The sequence below is a fragment of the Onychostoma macrolepis genome, chromosome 05, assembly GCF_012432095.1.
Source record: "Onychostoma macrolepis isolate SWU-2019 chromosome 05, ASM1243209v1, whole genome shotgun sequence".
NCBI classification, from domain to species: domain Eukaryota; kingdom Metazoa; phylum Chordata; class Actinopteri; order Cypriniformes; family Cyprinidae; genus Onychostoma; species Onychostoma macrolepis.
Genome location: NC_081159.1, coordinates 38,028,599 through 38,042,667, shown reverse-complemented (window position 1 = coordinate 38,042,667; position 14,069 = coordinate 38,028,599).

Here is a 14,069-nt window from a genome sequence, read left to right as displayed (position 1 = left end):
TATATTGGCCCATTAAATTTGTATTCAAAATAGAAAAAATCTGAAATTATATTTTATTTATATATATATATATATATATTTTAATTTATTATTTTATTTACATATTTTAATATACATATACATATATGTATCATAAGTATTATAAATATTAAAATTAATATAGTATAAATTAATATTAAAAATACAAAGAAAAATGAAGATGTCTTACCTTAAAATGATCAATAACTGGCAAATGTCAAAACTTTTTTAAAGGTTATTTAGTCAACAGATTAAACTTCATGCAAGTAAATACGAAATACATAAGATAAATTCGTCATACAATGGTAATAAAAAAGTTTTCATTTTAAAACACTTATAAAAAGCCTCTGCCATATCTGAAAATAAGGGTCTGTACCTAGAAATAAAACAGCCAGTGAAAGATGCAGTGTTATTTAGAACTACTCAACAATGCTCAACATTCTTAAAAAAATGGAAATGGAAAAGAAATAATTAATTTAACTGAGCCTGCCCATATGGCCACTTTTGTTTCCATGCCAATCCAGAAAGCAGACTGTAACATTCTGTAATGATGTCATCACTCACTCAGATTCATTACATTTGCATTTCAGTTTTTAATTATTACATTTAAAAAGGATTACTGTCAATATTTGCATCCTTGAAGAATTAAGTTGATCAGGTGGTTTTCTTTGAGTATGATGGCATAAATTGCATCAGAGGCAGATTTAATCACAGTGATTTGCTCTATAATAGCTTGTTTGATTCCCTCTCTTTGATACAAACAGACTCTATTCACAACATAGTGACTGACATATGGTTCTGTTCTCTATAATCTTACACAGTTGTTCAATACAGTGCACAGTACACGTTCCTAGTTTCAAAGAAACTGAGCTTGTGACGTTTTCTAGTCATTTGTCGTCAGTTTTCTTCCAGAAGATTGCTAGCTGTCACATTTTTCCACTCGCATCACTCCATTTATCCTCATCACTCCAGTGAATATCTGACAACAAAAAGTACCAACATCGCCACTGTTACCGTCCATTAGCTGTCACAAAAGGAACCTATTTTATTTTATTTTATTTTATTTTATTTTATTTTATTTTATTTTATTTTATTTTATTTTATTTTATTTTATTTTATTTTATTTTATTTTATTTTATTTTATTTTATTTTATTTTATTTTATTTTATTTTATTTTATTTTATTTTATTTTTATTTTATAGAAAAACATCATTTTATTATTATTATTTATTTTATTATTTATTAAGAGCAACCTATATATATATATATCTTTATATATATATATATATATATATTTTTTTTTTTTTTTTTTTTTTTAATGAAATACTGAAGTTTAAAATGCCATAATCCACATCACATACACATAATCCATGTGCGGTTAAAATGCACTATATGCGATTTAGTGGTTTTCAGTCATACTTAATAATAAAATAATTAATAAACACAAATGTATTCAACAAAATGAAATACAAAGGAACAAATTAAATATTAGCCTACTATTAAAACAAATTGAAAGGAATTAAAAAAAATAAATTGTATTATATAAATTCTAACAAATATATCATTATCATAGGTACAGTACGCCAAGTAGGCTATACAATACGCTAAGATGTCTAGCATAAATAAATGAGATTTTTATTTATGATATTTTATTTTATTTTATTTTATTTTATTTTATTTTATTTTATTTTATTTTATTTTATTTTATTTTATTTTATTTTATTTTATTTTATTTTATTTTAATTTATTTGATTTGATTTGATTTGATTTGATTTGATTTTACTTTACTTTACTTTACTTTACTTTACTTTACTTTACTTTATTTCATTTCATTTCATTTCATTTCATTTTATTTTATTTTATTTTATTTTATTTTATTTTATTTTATTTTATTTTATTTTATTTTATTTTATTTTATTTTATTTTATTTTATTTCCATACGTAGGTTGCATGCAATCACATTCAATGGCCACTAGGTGGCGACTTAACATTACGAGAATCTCTTGATTCCTCAAACAGATTGTTGAGTTCAGCTCACTGACAGCAACTGTTCATGTGAAATCCTGCCAATTAGAAAATACAGAACAGGACAGTTCAATTTGTTCAGCCAGTTTGTTTAGTCAACTGTCCAATGCTGAATTGCTGATTTATAAAAATGAGAGACAAAAGGGGAAGAATGTAAAAAAAAGGGGGAAAAAACAGAAAGACAAGTCAGTGCATCGCATTGCTGAAATCAGCGTGTGTCTGTGACCCCACAGATGGCAGAGGGAGGGTGGAAGTGAGTTTGTCTCCTTCAGCGGAGTGATCAATTAAACCCATCCAACCCACAATGCCTGCCTCCTCCAGTATTGACTCATCTGGACTGTCACACACACACACACACACACACACAGATTATTGGCTGACACATAAACCGATGAAATTATGATCCAGATCCTCTTTGTCACTGTTTTATTGTGCAAAACCAGAACATATATGGTCAAGGAGAAACTCGAACATCAATCCGCAAAGAGTTTTACATGTACATGCATGTGTGTGACGCTGATTGCATGAGATGAGTCATATTTCTATGATTGGCCACTTTACATCAGCACTCTCTGCCTCTTTCTGTCCCTTTCATCCTCTCTTACTCACAGACAGACACATAAACACATTTAAAGCAAGAAAAAGGCTGTGTTTAAGACCGAGAGAACATGCACCACGTTGAAGGAGGAGGGCCGTAAAGCAGCAGACAAAGAGAGAGACAAGTGAATGATTACAGGGCCTAGGATGGATGAAATTACAGACATGGATGAACAAACAGCACTTATTTGCTGCTGTTTCTCTTTCTCTCTAGCACTCATTCGCTTTCTCTCTGATGAATTTAAAGAGGTTTTGATGGATTCCCTTTCAGATGTACACTATAAACATCACAATACTGTATATGTTGGATGAAAGCTTGAGGCAGGACGGGGGAAATGATCTTAATCATTAAATCTGTTGCCAGTAAAGATGGCTGACTCGCTCGCTTGATCTAACTGGGCTGGCTGTGAAGATCTCACTCGTTGTCTTGTTTTTCTCTGTGTAGTTTTTCATTGTCATGACCTTCATTTTTGAGGATATTTTCCTACAAATGTGCATTAAAACAACTCAACTGGAGTGCTTTCTTACAGATTCACAAACGTTATCTCTTCAAACCTATAAAGCCTATAGTGTGTCTTATTTCTAAGGCAATGATCAGTGTGATCAAAGCTGAAAACAATCTAAAATACATGCCTTTTTTCATCTGACTGATAGTTTAGTAAAACACATTTTAAAACTATCCACCTTCAGCTTGTGGCACATGTTTGCTGTGAAATCTTTGCTGATTTTTATGAAGCAAATTATATTGTTAGCAATAATTCATGATGAACACTTACTGGACTGAAGCAACATAGGTTTACTTAATTATCCATACACAATTTTTTTAAATCATGTTAAAATGTAAGTATCAAATATGGCTTTTGAGGAACGTTTAATTTGTTCATCTTTCCTTTAAATATCATCAAGACATTGATAATTATATGCATTTATGTAAGTAGTCTATTGATTAAGATCTCATTAATTTACATCACAATCTCAGAATTTGACCTTACGTTTTGACCATATAAATAACAACATCTGCATCAAATTGGATATTTTTTTGGTCTCTGAATAAAACTGATGTTTTACTGATGTTGAAGCTCAGTATTCTCACTATTTCATACTATATGATTCATAAAAGCCTAAAATAATACATATATGCATATTTTTTATATTTACTAAATATTTTGTTTGCAGGTTTAATTAAATGTTCCAATTTTTTTTTTTAAATGTGTTTCATTATTTCATTTGTAAGGCTTTATATAGAGTTAATATCTCAGTTAAATAAAAAAAATTGAGGAAACCCGTTGCCTTCAAATTTTTAAGTAAATGATAATTTAAAAAAATAAGTTAATTGAATTGTCAAATTCACTTAACTTTTTGTATTTTATTATTATGTACTTAAAAATTTGAAGGCAACGGGTTTCCTCAATTTTTTTAAGTCAAGTCAACTTATCACTTTTTACAGTGAATAAGGAACCTTTATTTTTAAGGGTGCGCACAGCTTTTGTTGTGTTGTGTCTGTTCAGTCATTTGTCGGTTGTGTCTTTGAGCAGGAAAATGTCTTGTGAGCATCTCATTACTTTAGCTAACCAGCACTAATTAAGAAGCAACTTAATCATCAGATAATTTGAGATATCATGTTCACTTAATCAACATGGATACTGTTTCAGATTTCTTCTACTTAATCTTCATCGTCATCATCATCACTGTTCTTCCTTCTCTCATCTCCCGTCCTTTTCCTCTCCTTTATCAGTATCCTTCTCCCCTCCCACTCTCATCTTCACACATGTCTATGAGATATGCAGGGAATATGAAGCATTCTGGCACTCTGCTGTGAGGAAAGTTGAGGAGCGTGCAAGGTGTGATGGAGAGGAAGGTGGGAACAGTATTTCCTCAGAGAAAGAGGTTGAAGAGGAAAGCTGGATTTTTAATACATCTGGAACTTGATTGCTTTTAGTGGCATATACATACTGAGGAAATGTTGAATGTAAATATAAGATTATACATTATAATAATAATAATCTTCAAGAAAACATTTATATAAGTTTTTTTTCATCAAAATCTGTGGTTTCCACAAAAATAATATTAAGCAGCACAACTGTTTTAAATACTGATGATAGTAAAACATATTTATTGAGCAGCAAATCAGCATATTGCAATGATTTCTGAAGGATCGTGTGACACTGAAGACTGCAGTAATGATGCTGAAATACAGCTTTGCCATCACAGGAATAAATTACATTTTAAAACATATTCAAATAGAAACTGTTATTTTAAATGTGAATAATATTTCACAATGTTGCTTTTTTTTTATTTTTATGAATTTTAATATGAATAGGAACTTTTAAAATGTATGTTGCCAGATCATCTGATCACTGAATGATATCACCATGCAGTAGCTTTCAAAATAATTTGTTTTGAATTTGATTTATTTCCATTACTAAACAGAAAAAAAGGTAGTTAAAGAGTGTCACAATTTGTATAAATGAAAAAAAAAGGGGAAAACTGATGTTTCTGAACACTGCATATCAAAATATCTTTCTGATTCTTCTGATTGTATATGTATCAAAACCACCACATATTTTGAAGAAGAAAAAGAGCTTTAGACTTTTTACACTCTTAAAAATAAAGGTTCTTTATTGGCATCTATGAAGAACCTTTAACCTTTCAAAAAAAAAAAAAAAAGTTTTTTTAGATTATTCAAATGTTTTTCACACAAAGAAAAAATGGTTCTTTTAGGAACTGATCACTGAATGGTTCTTTTTTGGAACCTAAAATGGTTCTTCAACGGCATCCCTGTGAAAAACCACATTTGGAACCTTTATTTCCAAGAGCGTAGATTAAGAAAATTAAGACACGATTTACTTACTTTCAATATTTTTAAGTGTTGCATAGATGTAAGAATCTTTCCAAGATTTTAAACAACTATTCATATTTATGTTCAGATGCCACCTTCTCCTCGCTCACTGTCTGCTGCTGCCCTCCTCACTCAGTCTTAGTTAGGATTCCTTTATTGTTTGAACAGGGTCCTCACATCAAGGCCATGCCTTTAGCTAGGGGCTGTTGCCCTCTGACCTTTCCTGCATTAGGTATGTGCAGCGAGACCTCAAAGAGCTGGAATTCGTCTGAAGTCAAACCTGTGCGCTAACACACAAGCGAAGTACACACACACACACACACACCATGGAGGACCACCGAGGGGCCGGGAAAATGTTGAAAACAACATGTTCAGAAACTCTCTTCATCACACATGAAGTATGCAAAAAAACAAGAGACCTCCTCCATGTGCTGAACTCACCACCTCACACAAAAACACTGTGGTTTTTGTTGCATTTTATGAAAATGTAATTCTTGTTGACTTATTTCGCCCTGCATAATTAGATTTAAAAAAAAAAAAAATTTTCTCAGTATAGGAGACCACAGTGGGACAGGCTCTGAGCAGCATCCATCCATCATGGGAGACTTTATTAAAAGCAATGATTAATTACTCACAAGTTACATTAGTTTCTCTCTGCTATCACTGTGGGTTTTTATCATCCTCATCCTCACATCATCAGGGGTTTTTGGTATTTAGAAATGAAATTTCTTCTGTTATCTAGATCCTAAATGATCTTAATCATAATGTTTGATATCACAAAATGAAGTAATATATTTCTAAGGAAGAATCAGGTGCTGTATTCACTTCAGAAATGAAGATTGCTTTTTCATTTCCATGGAAGGTATTACAGATTTTATTTTGTTTTTCCATATATATTTCAGTTGTTTGTGCATTAAAATTCTCTAAACATTCTCAGGAAGTTTAAAGGTTGTGTATGCATTTTGAAAAAAGTAGATTCTTCAATTAATCTTTATTTTCACCTGAAGTTTAGCAAAGATCACTGTTCTTATCACGTTTTTTAGAAGGTTATGGGGATCTTTGAGCTTTAAAAACATCACATTATGTTCTTCAGATCAGTGTTTTCAGATTCTTTAAACCACCAGTAGATGGTTTTCTAAAGAACTAGAGAATAAAAGTATTTTTTTGTGGAACTAAAAAGGTTCTTATATGCATTTTGTTTCTTATTGAATGTAACTTTTATTTTTAATTGTCATTTAAACTAAACAAGAAAAATCACTTCAAGAACCTACTTTTGTATAAGGTGAATACTTGTACTTAATGATGTGTTATACTTGATGTGTTAAACTACATTTTTTATGGAGCAGATTTTTGAAAATCTTCAAAGCTAGCTACTGTAAAGTAATCTTGCAAAAAAAAAAAAAAGATAAATGTCAATCAATACAAATTATGAAAGAAACTGCATAATTTCTGAGATCCTTACAGAAATGGCTAAATTTTAACAAACGTTTCTTTGTAACACATAATTTGTGGTCATTTGATGTCCTGACAATTAGTTGATCTTTTTAAAAGTATTATTTAAACAATTATCCAAGTCCATAAGATGTGAAATACTTGAACATAAAAATAATGTTCACATGAAAACAAATGAATCTGAAATAACACATTGACAATGAACAAACAAAATGTTTTTCTTCAACAAATAAACCAGAAAAACACTCTTCTGTGGAAGGCCATTGTATTAGTTGGTTTATTCGTTTAAACATCATTTTCAAAACACTTAAATTTTGTCATTCGATGAAATAAAACTGTTGTTGCTTGCACAAACATTATTTTTCGTTTTTACAATGATGGACCAAGCAAATGAAACTGGTTTTAACAACGCCACAGTTAAAACAGACGGACAGACTGACACGTAAACAACAGCCTTAAGATATTTGTCTAATTAAGAACTTAAACGTCTTATCAATGTTGCCATTATTTGCACGATTTAAAGCGATTTTCCGTTTTCAGCCCAGTTAGGCTATTTTTTTTATTTTTTTTAAACTTCCGTCTATACACGCTTCAAGAACAGAAATTCTGCTAAACAGCATATCAGCGGCCAAAACGCGTGGAATATCTAATAAACAGTCACAAATCAACGAAAAAAATCGATTGCCTTTCTATGGTGTCGAAAAACTAAAGCGCGCCTGAGTTTTCATAGATGTGACAACAAATGAGCACTTAGACCCGCCTCTTCCCGACACACACACACACACGCACGCACACACACGCACGCACACGCACACACGCTCACGCACACGCGTGCACACTGAGGAATGTCAGACATCTCTGTGACCTTTAATCGCTTTTAAAGATGAGCTCCAATAGTTTTAGATGAATGAACCGTCAGTTTTATGTCTCAATAGGGGTCATTCATAAATTTAGTTGTTAAAAGTGAAAGAATAGAAAAACTTCATAACGTGGATGTTCGTAAAATCCGTAATGGAAGTTAACAAATGCAGCAAATTTAGGAATCATCATAAAACTCTTAATACAAATTAAGTAACAAAAAAATAATGGTAAATAAAAAATATTTTTATTTTCAACTTAATAACAAAATTACAAAAATAAGCACATATATTTTCTTTTCAAGGTTACATGCTTTCTGTCTAATGTCATCTAAAATTTGATTGCATTTATTTAACTTTATAGACAGTTTTAATGACCTGGAAAAAAGGTGATACAGTGTTTATGTGGATGACTGAGGTGGATGTTTGTTGTAAAAGAGTGTATTAGCCTAAGTTATATTTGACAGGAAATAACAAAACTATCTAGATCCTGTCAAATTAATTATAGAAACATTTTTACACATGGTAGATTAAGTTTGAATATATTAAGATGCAGACATTTTAATAGGTGAATTAAATTAAATTAAAATAAACTTTTTTTTTTTGCTCTTAATGTGAGAATTTAAAATTTATAGTGAGTTAAAATACAAGAAAATCTAATGCTTCAATCCAAGTTAAATTGTTGTTGGCTTTAGATATTTTATTTTTTCAACTTTGAAATCAAATAAGCTATAAAAGATTCCTCTGAATGCAATGAAAAATGAACCATTGTTACTAAAAATGAAACAAAGAAAACAAACCAAACCACAAAAATCCATTGCATTTATTGATCCAACAATGATCAATCAGTTCTTCTGTGACGTCACCAAACAGCCATCTTTTGTTCGTTCTGCAGATTCTCGCTCTGCTGGGCAGCAACACTGATACCGAGCCTGTGGGCTGAATAGCAGGTATGTATAGTGGGATCTGGGTGGTATGTATGGAGCGGAGCAGTGGCCTGGCGCCACATGGATATGCATGAAACCTGAGACTCTGTGCAGTGGCTCTGAACTCTGACATCTGGGAATTCTGTGGATGCTGACCTCTGAGGGTCAGAGGTCACCCGGGGGTCCACCAGTTTCCTTTTTGAGAAGAGGAGAGAGAGCAAGACGGAGAACGAGGGGCGGGTGGGGGAAGTGAGGAAACCTTAAGAGGGGTTATTGACTAGTCTGAAGAGAGGAAAGAGGAAGGCTGATGATGCCCCAGCTCACATCTGGCAATAATGGTGGATTTCTTATTATTTACATTTCCATTCAAGAAAGCATTTCCGGCACCTTGGTGAAAAGAGAGATTGAGTGTCCTGTGAGACATCTGTGTGTATTGGGAGGGAGCGTTGGTTGAGGTGATTCAACAGTCATAACGTTTTAATTCACAGTGCGTTTGTTCATTTTTGACAGCAACAAACGTAAGGCAGATGGGAAAGATTGTCATAATAAATTTTAAATATATATATTTTTAATGTAAACATCTTGTGAAACTATGCCATGTTCTGACTGAAATATAAAAACATATAAACGACAACATTAAAACAGTAACAGCTTGCAATAGGTTCGATTAACATTATAGATAACTACATTATTATTAACATGAACTATTAACTATTAATTTTATTAAATGCATTTCTTAATTATTTGGGTTAATTTTCTATATTTTGTGAGCTATCAACTAACAATGAACATTGTATGTATTTATATAGGCCTATAAATATATATAGTATATTAATATACCTTATTGTCAAATTTTACCAAAAAAACAAACAAAACAAAACTGATTAATCCTAATTTCAATATTTTGTGAGCTATCAACTAACAATGAACATTGTATATATATATATATATATGTGTGTGTGTGTGTGTGTGTGTGTGTTAGTTAATTTATTAACTAATGAGACCTCATTGTCAAATTTTCCCAAGAAAAAAAAACAGATAACATTTTTTCTTTCTGACAAATCAATCCTTTTTAAAAATATTTCTGCTTTTCGATGCTGCTTAGAAATCATGCCGTCCATAAATGTTAAAAAATAAAAATAAAAAAAGAACAAAAACAATTCATGCTTTTAAATTTGAAATAAATATAGGAAAAATAACTTTCCACACATAGCTACAAAAACAAGTATTACATTTTTATTTTAAAGTACTGGATGACATAATTGCATTAACATACAATATTGTCAAAGCATATACAAAACAACTAATGACAAGAAAAAACATAAAATACAGTAACATACAGTAACATACCAATAATAAAATAGTTTTAACCTAAAGTGTTAATGGATGAAAATAATATGTAAAATGCTGGTCTTTCATTGTATACTGATCAGGCAGTATATTTCAAATATACTGAAAATGTAAAGAAAGTAATGATGCATCAGAGTTCAAAGTGATATAGTGAAAGTGCATGACATGCTCCTGCATTAATGTGTCTGTGTTTGCACGTCACTCAACTCTAAAAAGCTCTCCAGTTCCTGCTATAACACTTTACAGTGTACAGAAGGCTCTATGCCACCCACCCAGCTGGAATGTCATGCATGCAATTAGGAGAGATTGTAGCAGGAGCTGGGGGGCTGGGACGGGACGGGACGGAGGCTGGGGCGGGGGGTGGGGGTACGGCAAGGAGCTGGAGACTGCCTGAAGAGTCAGAGAGAGGGGGTGGAAAGAAAGGAAGAGGTGGAAGGGGCCTTCAGAAAAACAGGCGAGGTGAAGAGAGGAACACACCGGCTTCTCACAACCTCACAGTTCCTTCCCCTCACAGTCATCAATACACATCAATAGGAATTGGCCTCCAGTCAATAGCCCCCTTGCAGGAGGGATACCAGGGGGGAGATAGAGAGAGAGAGAGAGAGAGAGAGAGAGAGAGAGATAGAAGAGAGAGACAAACAGAAGGAAATGTAAGAATCAAAGAGGAAACTGAAAAAAAAAAACACCCAAATGAAGTGAATGGTGTTTGAGTCATTTCACCAAAACAGTAACAACTACTAAACCTACTCCTTCATTATATGCAGATTTATTGCTTAAAATTCACAAGCAAAGAGGAATGCATTGCAAAAAATAAAAAATAAAATTACATGTTATATAGATAGATAGATAGATATGTACTAATTCAATTAAATATTCAGTTAAACAAAAGCAAGTATTTCTATTAAATACTTGCTTTCAATAAAAATATAGTTTTTAGTGACTCATTGATACATTCCTTTTGTTTAATATTTACTACAAACGTGTTTTAAATCTTAAGAACCAAAACGGTGTCAGATGTTTTTGCACATAAAGCATACATTTTGCACATTAAAATTAAAATTCAGCATAAACTGAAAGCTAATTACTTTTTCATTATTACAATTATTTAATCATTACATAAAACACAATGATATGTATGAGTTGGTTGACACAAATCCACATTTCTGAAAATTGTACATGCGGCAGGACCTTGTTTGGAACTGTTATTTTCTTCTAAATTTATTGATTCTAATTGTGAGATTTATTCTGATCACACTTATTTATATTTCATGTAATAACTATGATAAATTACACACACTAACCCTCTAAAAATACAACTCAAGAGTTGGAATTATTTTTGTGATGATTTAAAAGATTTATTCTAAAACATCTGTGTGGTTCATTTTGTTTTCTTTTTCATTAACAGCTAAACTATAGTTCACATGAAACACAAACAGACATGCATCCAGAAAGATGCACAAAACTGTCTAATTATTTTATTACAAACATTTTATTTGATGTCAAATATTTAGTTTAAAATTTGTTTGTTTGAACATAAATTTCAAGAGTGTAGAAAAACATACACTGCTGCTATTAAACCTAAAAAGACAAACGTACCATGATACTTTCATGGTGAAATTACACATAAATGTTTGAGTGAAAACAACTGTAAATGTAGTTAGTTTTGAGCTTATATGAGAGAAGGGCAGTAATTGCCTATAGGCTATTTAAAATCATTTGCCAAAATCTGTCTGTACAAAAGTATTGGAACGATGTATTTGTACAGCCATTTAGATAATAAAACATCAATAACAAAGCCGTGTGAACAGAAAATAAGAGCAAAGTACCTTTTATCAAACACACATGAGAGTTTACTTCTTTGCTGGGACGTGGGCGTGACCAACAGGGTCTGGTCACATGGTCACTAAAAAGGCGGAGATTTTCTATATTTTCCTCTCTTCCTCTAACCGATGTAACAAGAACGTTTTATTTTTCTTGTAGGAATATACACAGAACGAACTCAAATTTAAATCAAGTTATTTTTTTCTTTTAAATGTTGCACGTGGTTTAAAAAAATTAAAGCGAAATATTTACAGCATATAATAGGCTATACAAATAATTAAAGCATTTGATCTAATGAAATACTTATCAACATGAGTTTATTAAAAAAAACACCATTTCTAAAAAAAGGAAAAAAGGAAAGAAAAATAGTCTATAAGATTTTCTTTACATATTTAATTAGCGCTCATTTAACCGTGTATAAATATTTATAAACTCAAATGCGTAAAAATAGTCGGATTACTGTAAACCCTTGCTTGTGCGCATGTGTGTGTGTTTTGAAAGTTTGAGCGCGTGGCATTCCTTATTCCGCCTCGAGATCACATGGGCACAAAGGGCAGCACGTGCATCACGAACAAAACAAGAACACAGGCTATATATTAACCGTTGCATGCGAGCAAGTAGAAGAGGGTTAATGGTTCGTTGACAATTGTGAAGCGCATGCAAATTTGTGCATGCTATTTTGCTAATGGGTTTACGGCCAAAGGGTTTCGGTTGATTTTCGCAGACATGCCGTGATTCATGTAGGCTACCCAGCAAACACACAACGTTCCTTTAACTTTAGGTTCCCATTAAAGTTATTTTCAGAACCAGTTCCTCACATTCTTTCTAGATTTTATTTTTAAACCTTCCCAGAACAGTCATCTCAAGGCCTGCTTGTTCTGCTTCTGATATGCTCTCTACATTCCAAACAAACACGCAGTGCAGCAAGAAGGTATAGCTAGGATATAGGCCCTTTCGTTCGAGTGTGTGTGTGTGTGTTTTATAGAAGGGGAGAGGGAGAGGAGGGTGTCCCTCTTGATACGTCTGCTGCATACTGAATTCACGCTCTGCTTTGGATCAAACGCTCTCTGCCGATTAGCTACACAATCAGGTCCCCGCAGTAAACGGGGGAGAGTAAGACAGAGAGAGGCGGTTCTTTTCCGCCGGACAATGCCATTATTTAAGCTCCATTGGTCAGGAATGCCGGATTTTACAGGCCGCTGCCCTCCTCTAGGCGTCAACCAAAGGGCCTCCACTGAGGGCCCCCCTTCCTCTCTCTCCTCGGGTCACCATATCTATCCCGGAGACCTATAGCTTTCTCAGTGCATTCCACAGTTGCTTCTCTAAGCCGTCGTCTCTGAGAGGCTACAAAAATCAGAGGGGCCGTCAAATTCTTACAAAGCATTAGGCCCACCAAAGAAAACTAGAATCTGATTTTCTTTTCAAACTGTCTGTATTAGGCTAACAGAAATGAGATTAAATAGCCTATATAATAATTAAATGTTTAATTTGACTGGGAAAACAAATGGGAAACATACAACTATACGAACTGCTGAATTCATGCTCAATTCATATCAACAAAACTGATTTTTATCAGTTAAATCAGGCAGAAATAACTCTTTTGTTAACAACTGCAGGTTATTTGTACGGTGTATAAAATATTTCAGTATTAATATATTGGTCATTATGGTTTTCTGCCATGCAAGTGCAAATAAATGTGTCTTTTTCCTGCATTCAAGTGGAAAAGTCAAAGAATCCTCAATGCTAACTTCTATTTGTAGACATTTGAAATTTCTATTTGTAGATCAATGAGAGTCCTATCAGATTCTCTATGAGTCACATAAGGTCCTTCTGGATAAATGATGAAAAGATAAAAAGAAGGAATTCCTATTTTACTAGAAATTCAGTTTATGCAGTAGGATAAACTTATTTGTTTATTTTTGGTAGCTCTATTCTGATAGTTCTAGAGATAGAAGTGGTTCTAAATGATGATCAGATTCCATTAGAATTATTTTAGACTAGTTAAGTATTTTTAACCGTACACAGCTCACAGTAAACGTTTCTAAAAATGCACCTTATTGTTTTTGTTCCTGTGGCGTGGAAATTAATAACCGTTTTTATGCAATCTGCTACTTTAAAACAACAATTCATGTGGTCTTTCAATCTAGCATAAGAAGAAATTTGTGAATGGAGAGCAGAATTTGA